The sequence below is a fragment of the Colobus angolensis genome, unplaced genomic scaffold, assembly GCF_000951035.1.
Source record: "Colobus angolensis palliatus isolate OR3802 unplaced genomic scaffold, Cang.pa_1.0 Scaffold194, whole genome shotgun sequence".
In the NCBI taxonomy this organism is placed as follows: domain Eukaryota; kingdom Metazoa; phylum Chordata; class Mammalia; order Primates; family Cercopithecidae; genus Colobus; species Colobus angolensis.
The window spans coordinates 455,085-467,715 of NW_012115088.1; the positions used below are offsets into that span (position 1 = coordinate 455,085).

At 41.4% G+C, this 12,631-nt stretch overlaps 1 pseudogene across 1 annotated transcript in view; it reads left to right on the forward strand.

The window, feature by feature from the left end:
• LOC105510939 overlaps nucleotides 1-12,426 on the forward strand; it is a 35,430-nt pseudogene extending 23,004 nt beyond the window's left edge. Inside the window, exon 2 of the transcript XR_001001635.1 lies at nucleotides 11,855-12,426. The product of XR_001001635.1 is annotated as an adrenodoxin-like protein, mitochondrial pseudogene (transcript). The remainder of the gene's footprint in view (nucleotides 1-11,854) is intronic.
• Nucleotides 12,427-12,631: the final 205 nt, after the last annotated feature.

A 12,631-nucleotide genomic window follows, 5' to 3' on the forward strand; every position in this document is an offset into this window, starting at 1 on the left:
ATAATGTTCTTAAGGCTTATCCATGCTGAAGCATGTACCAGAAATTTTCTTCCTTTTTAAAGGCTGAATAATATTCCCTTATATGTATACAACACATTTCATTTATCCATTCATCCATCAGTGGATTCATGGGTTGCTTCCTCCCTTTGACTGTGGTGAGTAGTGTGCTATAAGTGTGTGTTGCGTGTGTTTAAATCATAATGTGTTAGCCATTCTAAATGTCATTGATAAAATGCTCCTCCCCCTCAAAAAATTTTTTTTGCCTAAGTTGCTAATTTTTGAGCAATTGGGAGTACTGTCGAATTTTAGTAATGTACTGTATGCCTCAAAAAACAGTAAACTTTAAGATATACTTTTCCTTTAATAAATATTTGATTCTACATGGAAGTTAATGCCTAGAACTCCCAGTTACACAGTCAGAGTCAGCCACTATTCATTTAGAGAATAAGTTTATTATGGTTTAAAAGTTTCTGAGCTTACTTTGGGTGCAATTCATGTCTTGAACCCCTGTGGTACTACATATTCCTGTGTTTAAACATTAGATTCAAAATAAACAATGATAGTGTTTGATTATAAAGACAAAGAACAGAACTTGAGTCACTCTAATTTTATCACTCTGTGGGAACAATTTGGAGGCTTTGTTCTTTAAGATTTAAAGCAGTGACAGCTATCAACTGTGATGTGGAATATTTTTGTTAAGTATGCACAAATTTTAATTAATTCATGAAATGTCGGACTAAATTTGAAGATCTTTAGAGTTAAAATTTACTTTTTAAAATGGTTAACTGGGCTGGGCATGGTGGTCCATACTTGTAATCCTAGCACTTTGGGAAGCCAAGGCAGGGAAATCACTTGAGCCCAGGAGTTTGAGGCTGCAGTGAACTATAATTATGCCATGCACTCTAGCCTGGGTGACAGAGCAAGAGTCGGTCTCTAAATAAATAAATAAATAAAATACTTAATTATTTTAAACATAAACATTAATCAAGAAAATAATGATCATTTACTAATTGTGACCTGAATGCACAGAAAATAATTTTGTTGTATAGAGGAGAAGATGTTTTTAAAAATGATACTCTCTAGTTGTCAAACATTCTAGGTATATTAAAGTCACAGGTTTATACATATCAGGAGATGTGTTCAAACCCAACTCTAATTCTATGCTGTTTTACCTCTACTCTATGCTATTTAATTATTAGCAAGTTTGTCCATTTTCTAAAGATAGTTTGTTGTCTACCAGAACAGAGTAATGGTTAAAACACTGACTATATAGCCAATACAACAGAGCATTCTCTCGCTTCAGGAAACTTTACTTTTAGTGAGGAAGAAAAACAATGTAATGATTTGAGCAATTTTACAAATGTCACTGGTGTCTTGTTATTTGTTTTGCGTTTGTTTTGCTGCTTTAATTCACAAGGTGGTTGGATAGGAGGTAGATGGATGGGGGCTGTGGAGTAATGAGGGTCAAGATGTTTTTCAATTTCCCAGCAGATGGAGAGCCCTACATAGTGTCTATAGCGCTCACTCGTCTTATACCCAACCTATCTAAGGTGGTGGTAAACGCTTTTCTGCTTCTAATTGGATGAGGAGGAATATTACGATTTGACTCAGGACATGGAAAAGAGACTTAAATTGGAAAGACAAGAGTGCCTAGCTGTGTGCGCATGCATGGAGAAGGGAAGAAGTAGATGTTTCCCTGGACAGAAGGAAGGTAAGGAGTTTGAGGGGTTGCTGAGTGTTGAGGAGTGGAGTGTGTAAGGTGGGGTGAATCTCTGCCTTAGTGGAAAGTCAGTCCAGACTGGCCAATACATGCTGGGGCTTTGAGCAGCTTCGAGGGCCTGTGGTCTTTCTGTAACTGGTGGAGAGGATTGCTGGGGTAGGGGTGGAGTGGTCTCTGAGTTTGCCAGAGAGCCACTAAACCAGTCCAGCATGCAACTGCAGCGTCAATTTTCTGTGGAGAAACAGTTTTCTCGTGTTGCATAAAGTCAGAATTCTTGGGTGATCTCATGAGGGTGTGGGGTGGGGAGGGAGCCCACAGATTAAATTCTTATGAGTCAAGAGGCTGAGAATTAGGAGCACATTTAGTTTTAATTTTAGGAATAATGGAATGTGACATTTTTTTTGCACCTGAGTAATGAAGAGTGAAATTCCTGCTTGCTATACAAATAAACAAGCAATTGCAACACAGCATGATGAACAATGTTGGACGAAGCATCAAGTTCACAGAGAGCACTTAGGAGGGGCAGGGAAGGCCTCCTGGGAAGAGTTGTCTAAACCAAGACTGAAGAGCATTAGCCAGGAGAAGGGATGTTGGGATGCACTAGGGAGGGAGAGGAGGAAAAATGCTCCAGACAAAGGGAATAAAGGCACAACGGCCTATGGGAGAATGAGCAGGAGTACCTGGAAATGTAGCATGACTGTACAAGAAGTTATGGGGGGAAGATTGGCCCGAGGTGAGGTGAGCTGGGGACAGACCAGAAAAATCCCACACTGGGAAGTTAGGGATTTATCCTGAAGGCATTGGGGAAGCAATTGATGTGCTTTACCCAGAGGAATGACAGAATAATATTTACATTTTTAGAAAGGTCACTTTGACTATCAAAAGGAGAGCAAAGTGTAGGGGGAAGGAAGGGCAACTCTATCTGAAGACTAGCCAGCCAAAGGGAGGCAGGGCTCAAGGTGCTGGCAGAGCCGTGCCCTCTCTAGTGCTCTAGCGAAGAATCTGTTCCATGCCATTTTCTTAGCTTCTAGATTGTTGGCAATTCTTGGTGTTCCTTGGTTTGTAAATCCATCACACCAACGTCTGCCTGTGTCATTGAATGGTGTTCTCCTTGTGTGTTTCTGTGTTTTCACATCATCATCCCTCTCATCCCTCTGTATGTGTCTGTGTCTCTTCTCCTCTTTTTATGAGGACGCCAGTTAGATTGGATTTAGGGCTCATCCTACTCCAGTATGAATTCACCTTGACTTAAGTAGTTATATCTGTAAAGACCTGATATGGTTTGGCTGTGTCCCTACCCAAAACTCATCTTGAACTATAATCCAAATTAAAATCCCCATGTGTTGGGGGAAGGACCTTGTGTGAGGTGATTGGATAATGGGGGCAATTCCCTAATGCTGTTCTCATGATAGTGAGTGAGTTCTGGCAAGATCTGATGGTTTTTTATAAGGGGCCTTTTCCTGCTTTGCTCTACACTTCTCCTTCCTGCTGCTATGTGAGGAAGGACATGTTTGCTTCCCCATTCACCATGATTGTATGTTTCCTGAGGCCTCCCCAGTCCTGCATAAATGTGACCCAAGCAATGACCCAAGCTGTACCTTGGGTCAATCAAATCTCTTTCTTTTATAAATTACCCACTCATGGGTATGTCCTTATAGCAGTGTGAGAATGGACTAATAGAGTAAATTGGTCCCAAGGGAGTGGGGTGCTGATATAAGGATACCTGAAAATGTGGAAGTGACTTTAGAATCAGGTAACAGGCAGAGGTTGGAACAGTTTGGAGGTTCAGAAGAAGACAGAACAATATGGGAAAGCTTGGAACTTTCTAGAGAGTTGGAGGGCTTAGAAGATAGGAAGATGTCGGAAAGTTTGCAACTTCCTGGAAACTTGTTGAATGGCTTTGACCAAAATGCTGATAGCAATATGGACAAGGAAGTCCAGGCTGAGATGGTCACAGGTGGAGATGAGGAACTTGTTGAGAACTGGAATAAAGATGACTCTTGATATGCTTTAGCAAAGATACTGATGGCACTTTTCCCCTGGCCTAGACATCTGTGGAACTTTGAACTTGAGATAGATGGCTTAGCATATCTGGCAGAAGAAATTTCTAAGCAGCAAAGCATTCAAGAGGTGACTTGGGTGCTCATAAAAATCATTTCATTTTATCTATTCCCAAAGATATGGTTTGGAATTGGAACTTACGTTTAAAAAGGAAACAGAGCACAAACGTTCAAAAATTTGCAGCCTGACAATGCAATAAAAAAATCCAACTCATTTTCTGAGGAGAAATTTAAGTCAGCTGCAGAATTTGCATAAGTAACAAGGAGCCAAATGTTAATTGCCAAGACAATAGGGAAAATGTCTCCAGGGCATGTCAGAGGCCTTTGAGGCGGCCCCTCCCATCACAGGCCCAGAGGCCTAGGAGGGAAAAATGGTTTCGTGGGCCAGGCCCAGGGCCTTGCTGTTTCCTACAGTCTTGTGACTTGGTGGACTGTATTCTAACATGGCTAAAAGAGGCCAAGGTACAGCTTGGGTCATTGCTTCAGAGCATATGAGCCCCAAGCCTTAGTGGCTTCCACATGCTGTTGAGCCTGCAGATGCACAGAAGTCAGGAATTAAGGTTTGGGAACCTCTGCCTAGATTTCAAAGGGTGTATGGAAATGTCTGGATATCCAGGCAGAAGTTTGCTGCAGGGGCAGAGCCCTCATGGAGAACCTCTGCTAGGGCAGTGCAGAAGGGAAATGTGGGGTTGGAGACCCCACAAAGAGTCCCTACTGGGGCACTGCCCAGTGGAGCTGTGAGAAGAGGGTCACCATCCTCCAGACTCCAGAATAGTAGATTCACCAACAGCTAGCACCATGCACCTAGAAAATGCACAGACACTCAACATCAGCTCATGAAAGCAGTCCAGAGTGGGGCTGTACCCTGTAAAGCCACAAGGGCAGAGCTGCCTAAGGCCATGGTAGCCCACATCTTGCATCAGCATGACCTGGATGTGAGACATGGAGTCAAAGGAGAACATTTTGGAACTTTAAGGTTTAATGACTGCCCTGTTGGATTTCAGACTTGCATGGGGCCTATAGCCTCTTTATTTTGGCCTATTTGTCCCATCTGGAACAGGTATATTTACCTGATGCCTGTACCCTCATTGTATCTTGGAAGTAACTAACTTACTTGTGATTTTATAGGCTCATAGGTAGAAAGGACTTGCTGTGTCTCATATGAGACTTTGGACTCGGACTTTGGGTTAATGCTGGAATGACTTAGGACTTTGGGTTAATGCTGGAATGAGTTCAGACTTTGGGAGACTGTTGGAAAGGCATGATTGTGTTTTGAAAAGTGAGGCTATGAGATTTGGGAGGGGCCAGAAGGTAGAATGATATGGTTTGGCTGTGTCCCCACCCAAAGTTTCATCTTGAATTGTAATCTGAATTATAATCCCTATATATTGGGGGAGGGACCTCGTAGAAGGTGATTAAATCATGGAGGTGGTTCCCCCTGCTGTTCTTGTGATAGTAAGTGAGTTCTCATGAGAGCTGATGGTCTTCTAAGGGGGTTTTCTCCTCTTCACTCTGCACTTCTCCTTTCTGCTGCCATGTGAAGAAGGACATGTTTGCTTCACCTTCTGCCATGACTGTAAGTTTCCTGAGACTTTCCAAGCCCTGTGGTACTCCGAATCAATTAAACCTCTTGCCTTTTTAAATTACTCAGTCTCAGGCAGTTCTTATAGCAGCATGAGAATATACTAATACAAGACCCTTTTTCCCTTTTTCCAAGTAAGATTACATTCCAAGGTTCTGGAAAAGAAATGAATTTGGGGATGGGAGGACACTACTCTTCTACCCAGTACAAGTTTCATGTGAGCACAACAAAGTTGATCACTGCTGGTTCTGAATTATGAGGCATCGGGTTGCTGCTTAATCAGTTATTTTCCCTTACAAAGTCAACACCACGCAAGGAGAGACGAATGTATTCCAGAAGTATGCCCTCTTGGGTGGCTTGTACATAGATTATCATATAGATTCACTTGGCTTTTTCAGATCTGGAAAGGCTGTGATTGAAGTTCCAAGGAGTAGAAAGATTACAACAAGCACTTGCTCACTTAAGTACATGTTATATTCTCCATTGAGACAACACACTGTATTTTTGACTCAATATAACCTATAAGAACTCCATGGAGGCAGAAGTCAAATATGTATTATTAAGCCATAATGCTATGCAAACATATACATCAATTTTATAAAATGCTAAAAAAAGTTTGAATATTGTTTTAGGAAAGGAAAATACTTTTAATTTTGAGGTCGAAATCTGTTATAATCTGATAAGCTTATAATATATATATATATAGGCTTGTAATATAATATATAAGCTTATCAGAAAAATCAGAGAAAGCTTATATTTTGTGACCATAGGTCAGTTTCAGCTATTTATCAAAATGATAAAACTGAGACATCAAGCAACTGAGTTTAATTCTTATTATGTCATATGCATATTTAGTGTTACACAGTCACAAGCTGTATGATTTACAATGCTACATCTCTCTTCTTTTTTTGCTTGCTTGTTTGCTTTTTTCTTTTTTCTTTCCTTCTTTCTTTTTTCTTTCTCTCTCCCTCCCTCCTTTCTTTCCTCCCTTCCTCCTTTATTTCCTTTCTTTTTTCTTTTTCCTTCCTTCCCTCCCTCCCTCCCTCCCTCCCTCCTTCCTTTCTTTTCTCTCTTTCTCACTCTTTCTTTCCTTCCTTCCTCCTCTCTCATTTTTTCTTTCTTTTTTTCTCTCTCTTTCTTTCTTTCTTTTTTTCTTTTCTGATAGGGTCTTGCTCTGTCACCCCAGCTGGAGTGCAGTGGCATGATCATAGCTCACTGAAGCCTTGAACTCCTGGGCTGGGCTCAAGCAGTCCTCCTGCCTCAGCCTCTTTAGTAGATGGGACTATAGGTGCATACCACCACACCTGGATAATTTTTTATTTTTATCTTTTGTAGAGATGGGGCCTTGCCGTGTTGCCCAGACTGATCTTGAACTCCTGGGCTTAAGTGATCCTAATGCCTCGGCCTCCCAAAGTGTTGGGATTACAGTGATGAGCCACTGTGCCAAGTCCTCCCTTTCTATAGGAGGAAAACATCCCTACATATATGGTTAGATGGGTAGTCTAACATTTCCTTGCTTTTAATATGTAGCACAACACTTACACTTTATTGTATTCTCTGTGAATTCAGACCATGTAGTCTATGATAGCCACATCTATATTGAAAATTAAATTTAGAAAAAAATTCAAATGCCTAGACCCATTTTTCTGGTCTGTAGAGAGAGGTCCTTTTGGGTCCTCAACCCATCATGAGACAGATGACTTATTTTATCTAATGAGAAGTCATATTTTGTTGGACTGCCATCAGTGTTTATATTAGCCCATTCTCACATTGCTACAAAGAACTACCTGAGATTGGGTAACTTACAAGGAAAAGAGGTTTAAATAGTTCATGGTTCTTCAGGCTTTAAGGACGCATTGCTGGGGAGATCTCGGGAAACTTACAATCATGGCTGAAGGCAAAGGGGAAGTAAGCACATCTTCACATGACCAGTGGGAGAGAGCAAGCAAAGGGGCAGGCACTACACACTTTCGAACAACCAGATCTCGTGAGAACTCTATCATGAGAACAGCAAGGGGGAAATCTGCTCCCATGATTTAATCACCTCCTACCAGGTCTTTTCTTCAACATTGGGAATTATAATTTGACAAGAGATTTGGGTGGGGACACAGAACCAAACAAAATCAGTGCTCTTTTCCAATTTGTCCATGAAATTTTTGAACTGGAATGGTAGCAGAGTGGTCCTATCCACTGTTCTCCAGGTTTACATCCCCCTTTGGTGAGAACAATCAACCACATGCAGATCCATGTGGCTGTTCATCACTGGCCTCTGGGTTTCCCACACACTTCATGGAGTAGTTGATGAGACTTTGCTGTGTGCCCTACTAAACCCACTAGCACTTTGTTTACTTACCTCTTTTTATATGACTTGCTAATAAGTAGGTGTGGAGATAACCATGTCGAAAAAGAAATGAGGTTAATTGTAGCTGATTTATTAATGAACCCATTACAGCTGTCAGTGGTCACGTGTTTTCTTTTTAGATGCTGAACAAAAGCACTATTTGACAATCAGTTTTTGAATTTTGTCCAGGATTAACATCACCAATACATACTATATAGATATAATAATAACTCCCAGTTTATTATTTTATTGTGTGTCCTCTATGCTAGGCATTGTGTTAAGTGCTTTACTTATATTATCTCATTGAATTTCTACCACAAGCCTATGGAGTTGATTTTACTCCCAGATGGAGGATGAAGGCCACAGTAGTTTAATTATTTTTCCAGCTCCACATAGCTTGTAAGTGGCAGAGCCAGCATCATCCTCTAGCCTGTCTGACTTGTAAACCCATGCTGATAACAACAGCTCTGGTTGCCTGGTAATGTCCTATACAAATCAGCATCATTGCACCTTCCAAATTTTTACTATATTATCTGTTGAGTGTCTCCCTTCTCTGGGAACCGTGTCTAATTTCTCTTTATAGGAAAGATCTCAATAAGCTTTTGTTGAATAAATGTATTAACAATGTCTTCCTATTACTCACAATCTCTCATTTGCCCACCCTCACCCAACACTTATCTTCTTGTCACAACAATTTCAGATAGTGGCTCAATAATGTCAGTGTTTCTGGCAGCCAGAGGTTCTCATAAAATTGTCTCTCATCCAAGGCTTAACAAAAGCCTTTGTTTTAGCTTTTACAATCTGATAATCACTACCTAGGGAGAAAACACAAGGTGAAATAGAAAATGACTGGTTGTTTTTTCTTTTTAGCCATTAACTTTTTACCAACTGCCAGGTTTGAATTTATGCCTGCCATATTATTCATCTCTGAATATGAATTACTACGCTTATTGCCCTTAATGTTTTCCTTTACAGAAATGGATGGTCATATTTAAATCAATAATACATTGGAGTAACACACTTAGAACTGAGCACTTCTTGGTCTACAGTCTCATTTGTTTATTCATTAATCAAATCACATTTTGGGAGGGAGAGGGAAATGGGAATAATTAATGGGTACAAAAAATATAGTTAGATAGGAGGAATAAAGATCTAGTGTTTGATCTTCATTCAACAAGATAACTACAGTCAACAATAACTTATTGTACATTTTAAAATAACTAAAAGAGTGTAACTGGAATGCTTGTAACACAAAGAAATAATAAATACTTAGATAGATACCCCATTTGCTCTGATGTGATTACTGCACATTGTATGCCTATATCAAAGTATCTCATGTACCCCATAAAAACGTACCTACTATGTGACTGTAAAAATTAAAAAAAATTAAAAATTAAAAAAAACAAATCGTATTTAAGATGTAATTTTAATAATGTAAGAATACGGGGAGGAGAGTAAGTTAAAAAATACTCCCTGATACTTAAGGAATTTTGAATTATGTGCATATTTGTGGCAACCTCAAAAGGAAGAAAAGCAAAAAGATGTCTATAGTCCCTAAAATGGACAGATACTCTTTTTTGGCTTTGGCTAACATGTACCCATTCTACTCTGCCTATTCTGCCTACAACATGTGTCTCCCACTGGATACATTCCCAACCAGGAAGGTTTGATAATTTTCTCTTTCCAGCCAAGAATTCTGTGTTTTGGTCAATAATTTGTAATAGGCTTGACATATGACTCAATGTGGTGTCTAACTTGATAGTCTGATTTAGGGAATAAACTGGATGGTGAAGGTCAAAATTTCCACCTACTCCAGGGTTGTAACTGAACTAATGGATTTAGCAAATGCCAAAAACAAGGAGTGCTCAGAAGAAGAGCCATTTGCTGAGATCCCTTACTAGGAAGGAATAAGACTGGAGTGTCTCCAAGTCATAGAGAAACCAGGTCTAAAGTCAGCTGTGAATCTGGATTAAAGAGGATACTACCGCACACAAATGGAAAGATGTTTCTAGATGGCATCTGTCCACTGACCTCATCAGGAGATGCCCATGCTATGTATCTCTTAACGTGGTGGTACTTCATTGCCCCCTTTACATGGTATTTATACAGCTATTCAATCTATGCAGTATATTTGTTTGTTAACCACCATTGGGAGGACATTGCTAGGTGTTAGGGATACCAAAAATGATTGAAGTCAATTTATTTTCAGGGTAGCAAGTGAAGCAATCATGCCAAACAACCCATCCGTTTTCCATCATAACATAAGAACAAGCAATTAGAACGTTCTACATCTAAATCACCATTACAAGATGGAGAAAAAGGGATGCATTATTACATGCTATGCCTGATTATCAAAGTGCCTCTGAATGTTAAGGATTATAGACATGATGTGTATGGTGCAGGCCTTACCAAGATGTACCATCTGATACATGTAAATAAAGTCTACTTTCTATACTAAAGTCACACTTTTGATAATAAACTATCATGCATTGAGTCATTACTCATGAAATTATTGTTCTTTAGTGCCACGTTTGCCTCTCTCTCTCTTTCTATGCGCACACACACACACACATGCGTGCACACACACACACATGCGCGCACACACACACACAACCATTATTAACTTTCTGGCTAACCCATTTGAAAATAACTTTCACACAATATAACCCTGACCTTTCACTCCTAAATACCTGATCATACTTCTAAATGTCTCCTAAGGGCAATAACTTTCTCTTACATAACCATAATTCAATAATCAAATTCAGGAAATTTAACAGCAATACACATTTCTATTACCCAACATACACCTCATTCGACAATTTCACCAATTATCCCAATAATTAAATGTCCTCTAGGGCACTTATTTTTTTGATCCAAGAACCAGTCCAGGATCACACTCTTCAATTTTGTTATCATGCCTCTCATGTCCTTGTCCTTGGAATAGTCCTCACCCTCTCTGTTCCTTTGATGAAATGGATATTCCTGAGGGGTACCAGCATGTCTGTGGAATGTCCTTCAGCTGAGTTTGGCTGAGTATTTTGCCAACTTTTTTGTGGAGTTCCTGGACACTGCCTCATGTGCGATCTGGAGCAGGTCTCTCTGGTTCTTCTCTCTGGCGCTGTCCCTGCTTTCCACGTGGTGGCCGCTGTGCTCCTCCATTGCAAAAGAAAGTCCAACTATCTCTGCTCAATCCTCTCATGCCTCAGAGAAAGTGTACTGCAGCCCCATGACCATTAGATGGGTGCTTCTTCATTCCCCGCGGCACACCTCAGGCCAGGCTGTGGCTTTTACATAAAACTTCAGGGCTTGAGGTTAACACAAGTGTAATACAAAGAATACTGTCACACTGCTGCTAAACATTGCTACTCTTCAAGCCCACATCCTAAATCACCATCTGAGAGTCTTTAAATAGAGGGGTTTCTGCCTTAACACTGGCCTGCCTCCATGTAGAGGGGTGGACTCACTCTAGCACATGTGCTCCCGCGACGTCCATGCTAGACAGTTCGGATCCATCAGATCCCCAGGCCTGGAGAGGGGAAAACATCATTCTCTACCCCAGCCAGTGACCACTTTGTTTCCTGATTTGGAAGGATTTTCTTCCCAGGAAGACTAACTCTAAAGACTCTTCTCCCACTACCTGATAACCCACCTCTGAAGAATTAGGCTTCTGTGACTCTGCAAGTCCAGTCCTCCCAGACCACACTGACTAAAGTTAGACTGTCCGGTCTTATGTAACAGCAATGTGGGACAACCAGAAGCAGCCTGGAAGCACGGCCCCGAGCCAGATGCAATTCCTTTACAGCCTTTTCTCCAGCATGCGGTGAAGCGCAGAATGGTCTTTCACATGAATCCTAATGTAGCCCTGTTTTCATTCCTGATGTCCTATAAACAAATGCTGGACAAGAACCTATAAACACATCTCCCAAGAACACCCAGCATTTTTCAGACATAAATTCTAAATCTAGATTGAGGGAAAAAATTTATACCTCTGCAGGAACATAATTGAGCTTAAGACATTCCCAATTTACACTACCAAATAGACTGTTCGGAGCATTTGCATTTGGGTTACTGCACTGCATTTCGGCTTTTTTTAAGAAAAATAGTGAGTACTTGCCCTTACACCTACATAATTAAAAGGCCCATTGACGTAGACCACTCAGGCCAGCGGATCCCAGTGAGCGGCAGAGTCGGGGACAATGTTCTGCACCTGGCACAGCGCCACGGGGTGGACCTGGAAGGGGCCTGTGAAGCCTCCCTGGCCTGCTCCACCTGCCATGTGTACGTGAGTGAAGACCACCTGGATCTCCTGCCTCCTCCCGAGGAGAGGAGAACTCGCGGCTGGGCTGCCAGATCGTGCTGACGCCGGAGCTGGAAGGAGCGGAATTCACCCTGCCCAAGATCACCAGGAACTTCTATGTGGACGGCCATGTCCCCAAGCCCCACTGACATGGACACCTGGACTGTTAAACATTGCCATGACCCCAGGGCCCAGACTGAGGGAATAGCCAAGTGCCAGCCCTGCCTAGAGAGCGGACAGGCCCGGGAGAGACGTGGAACCCCCTGCGAATGACAACACCCCTGCTTGGGAGAGATTGCCGTGTCCAGGCTCCGGCAGGCCCCAGGCCCCTAGTGGGGTGGCCTTCCCCAAGCCTCTGAGAATCGGTGTGAGTAGGAGTGGACTCAGATTGGAGCTGCAATAAATCAGTATCACAGGCAAAAAAAAAATAAAAATAAAAATAAAAGGCCCATTGAAACGATGTTTGTAAAAAACCGACTTAGCAGTTTGGCCCCAATGGTAAATTCTAGCCTTCACCCCAGAGGGTGAGACTGCTTGTAACTTTAAGGCTGGAAGGTTTTCCAGCCTCAACTATTTTCACTCTTTTAAGGCAGATTTTCCACACTGCACGTGGTTACAGACAGCATCCTTC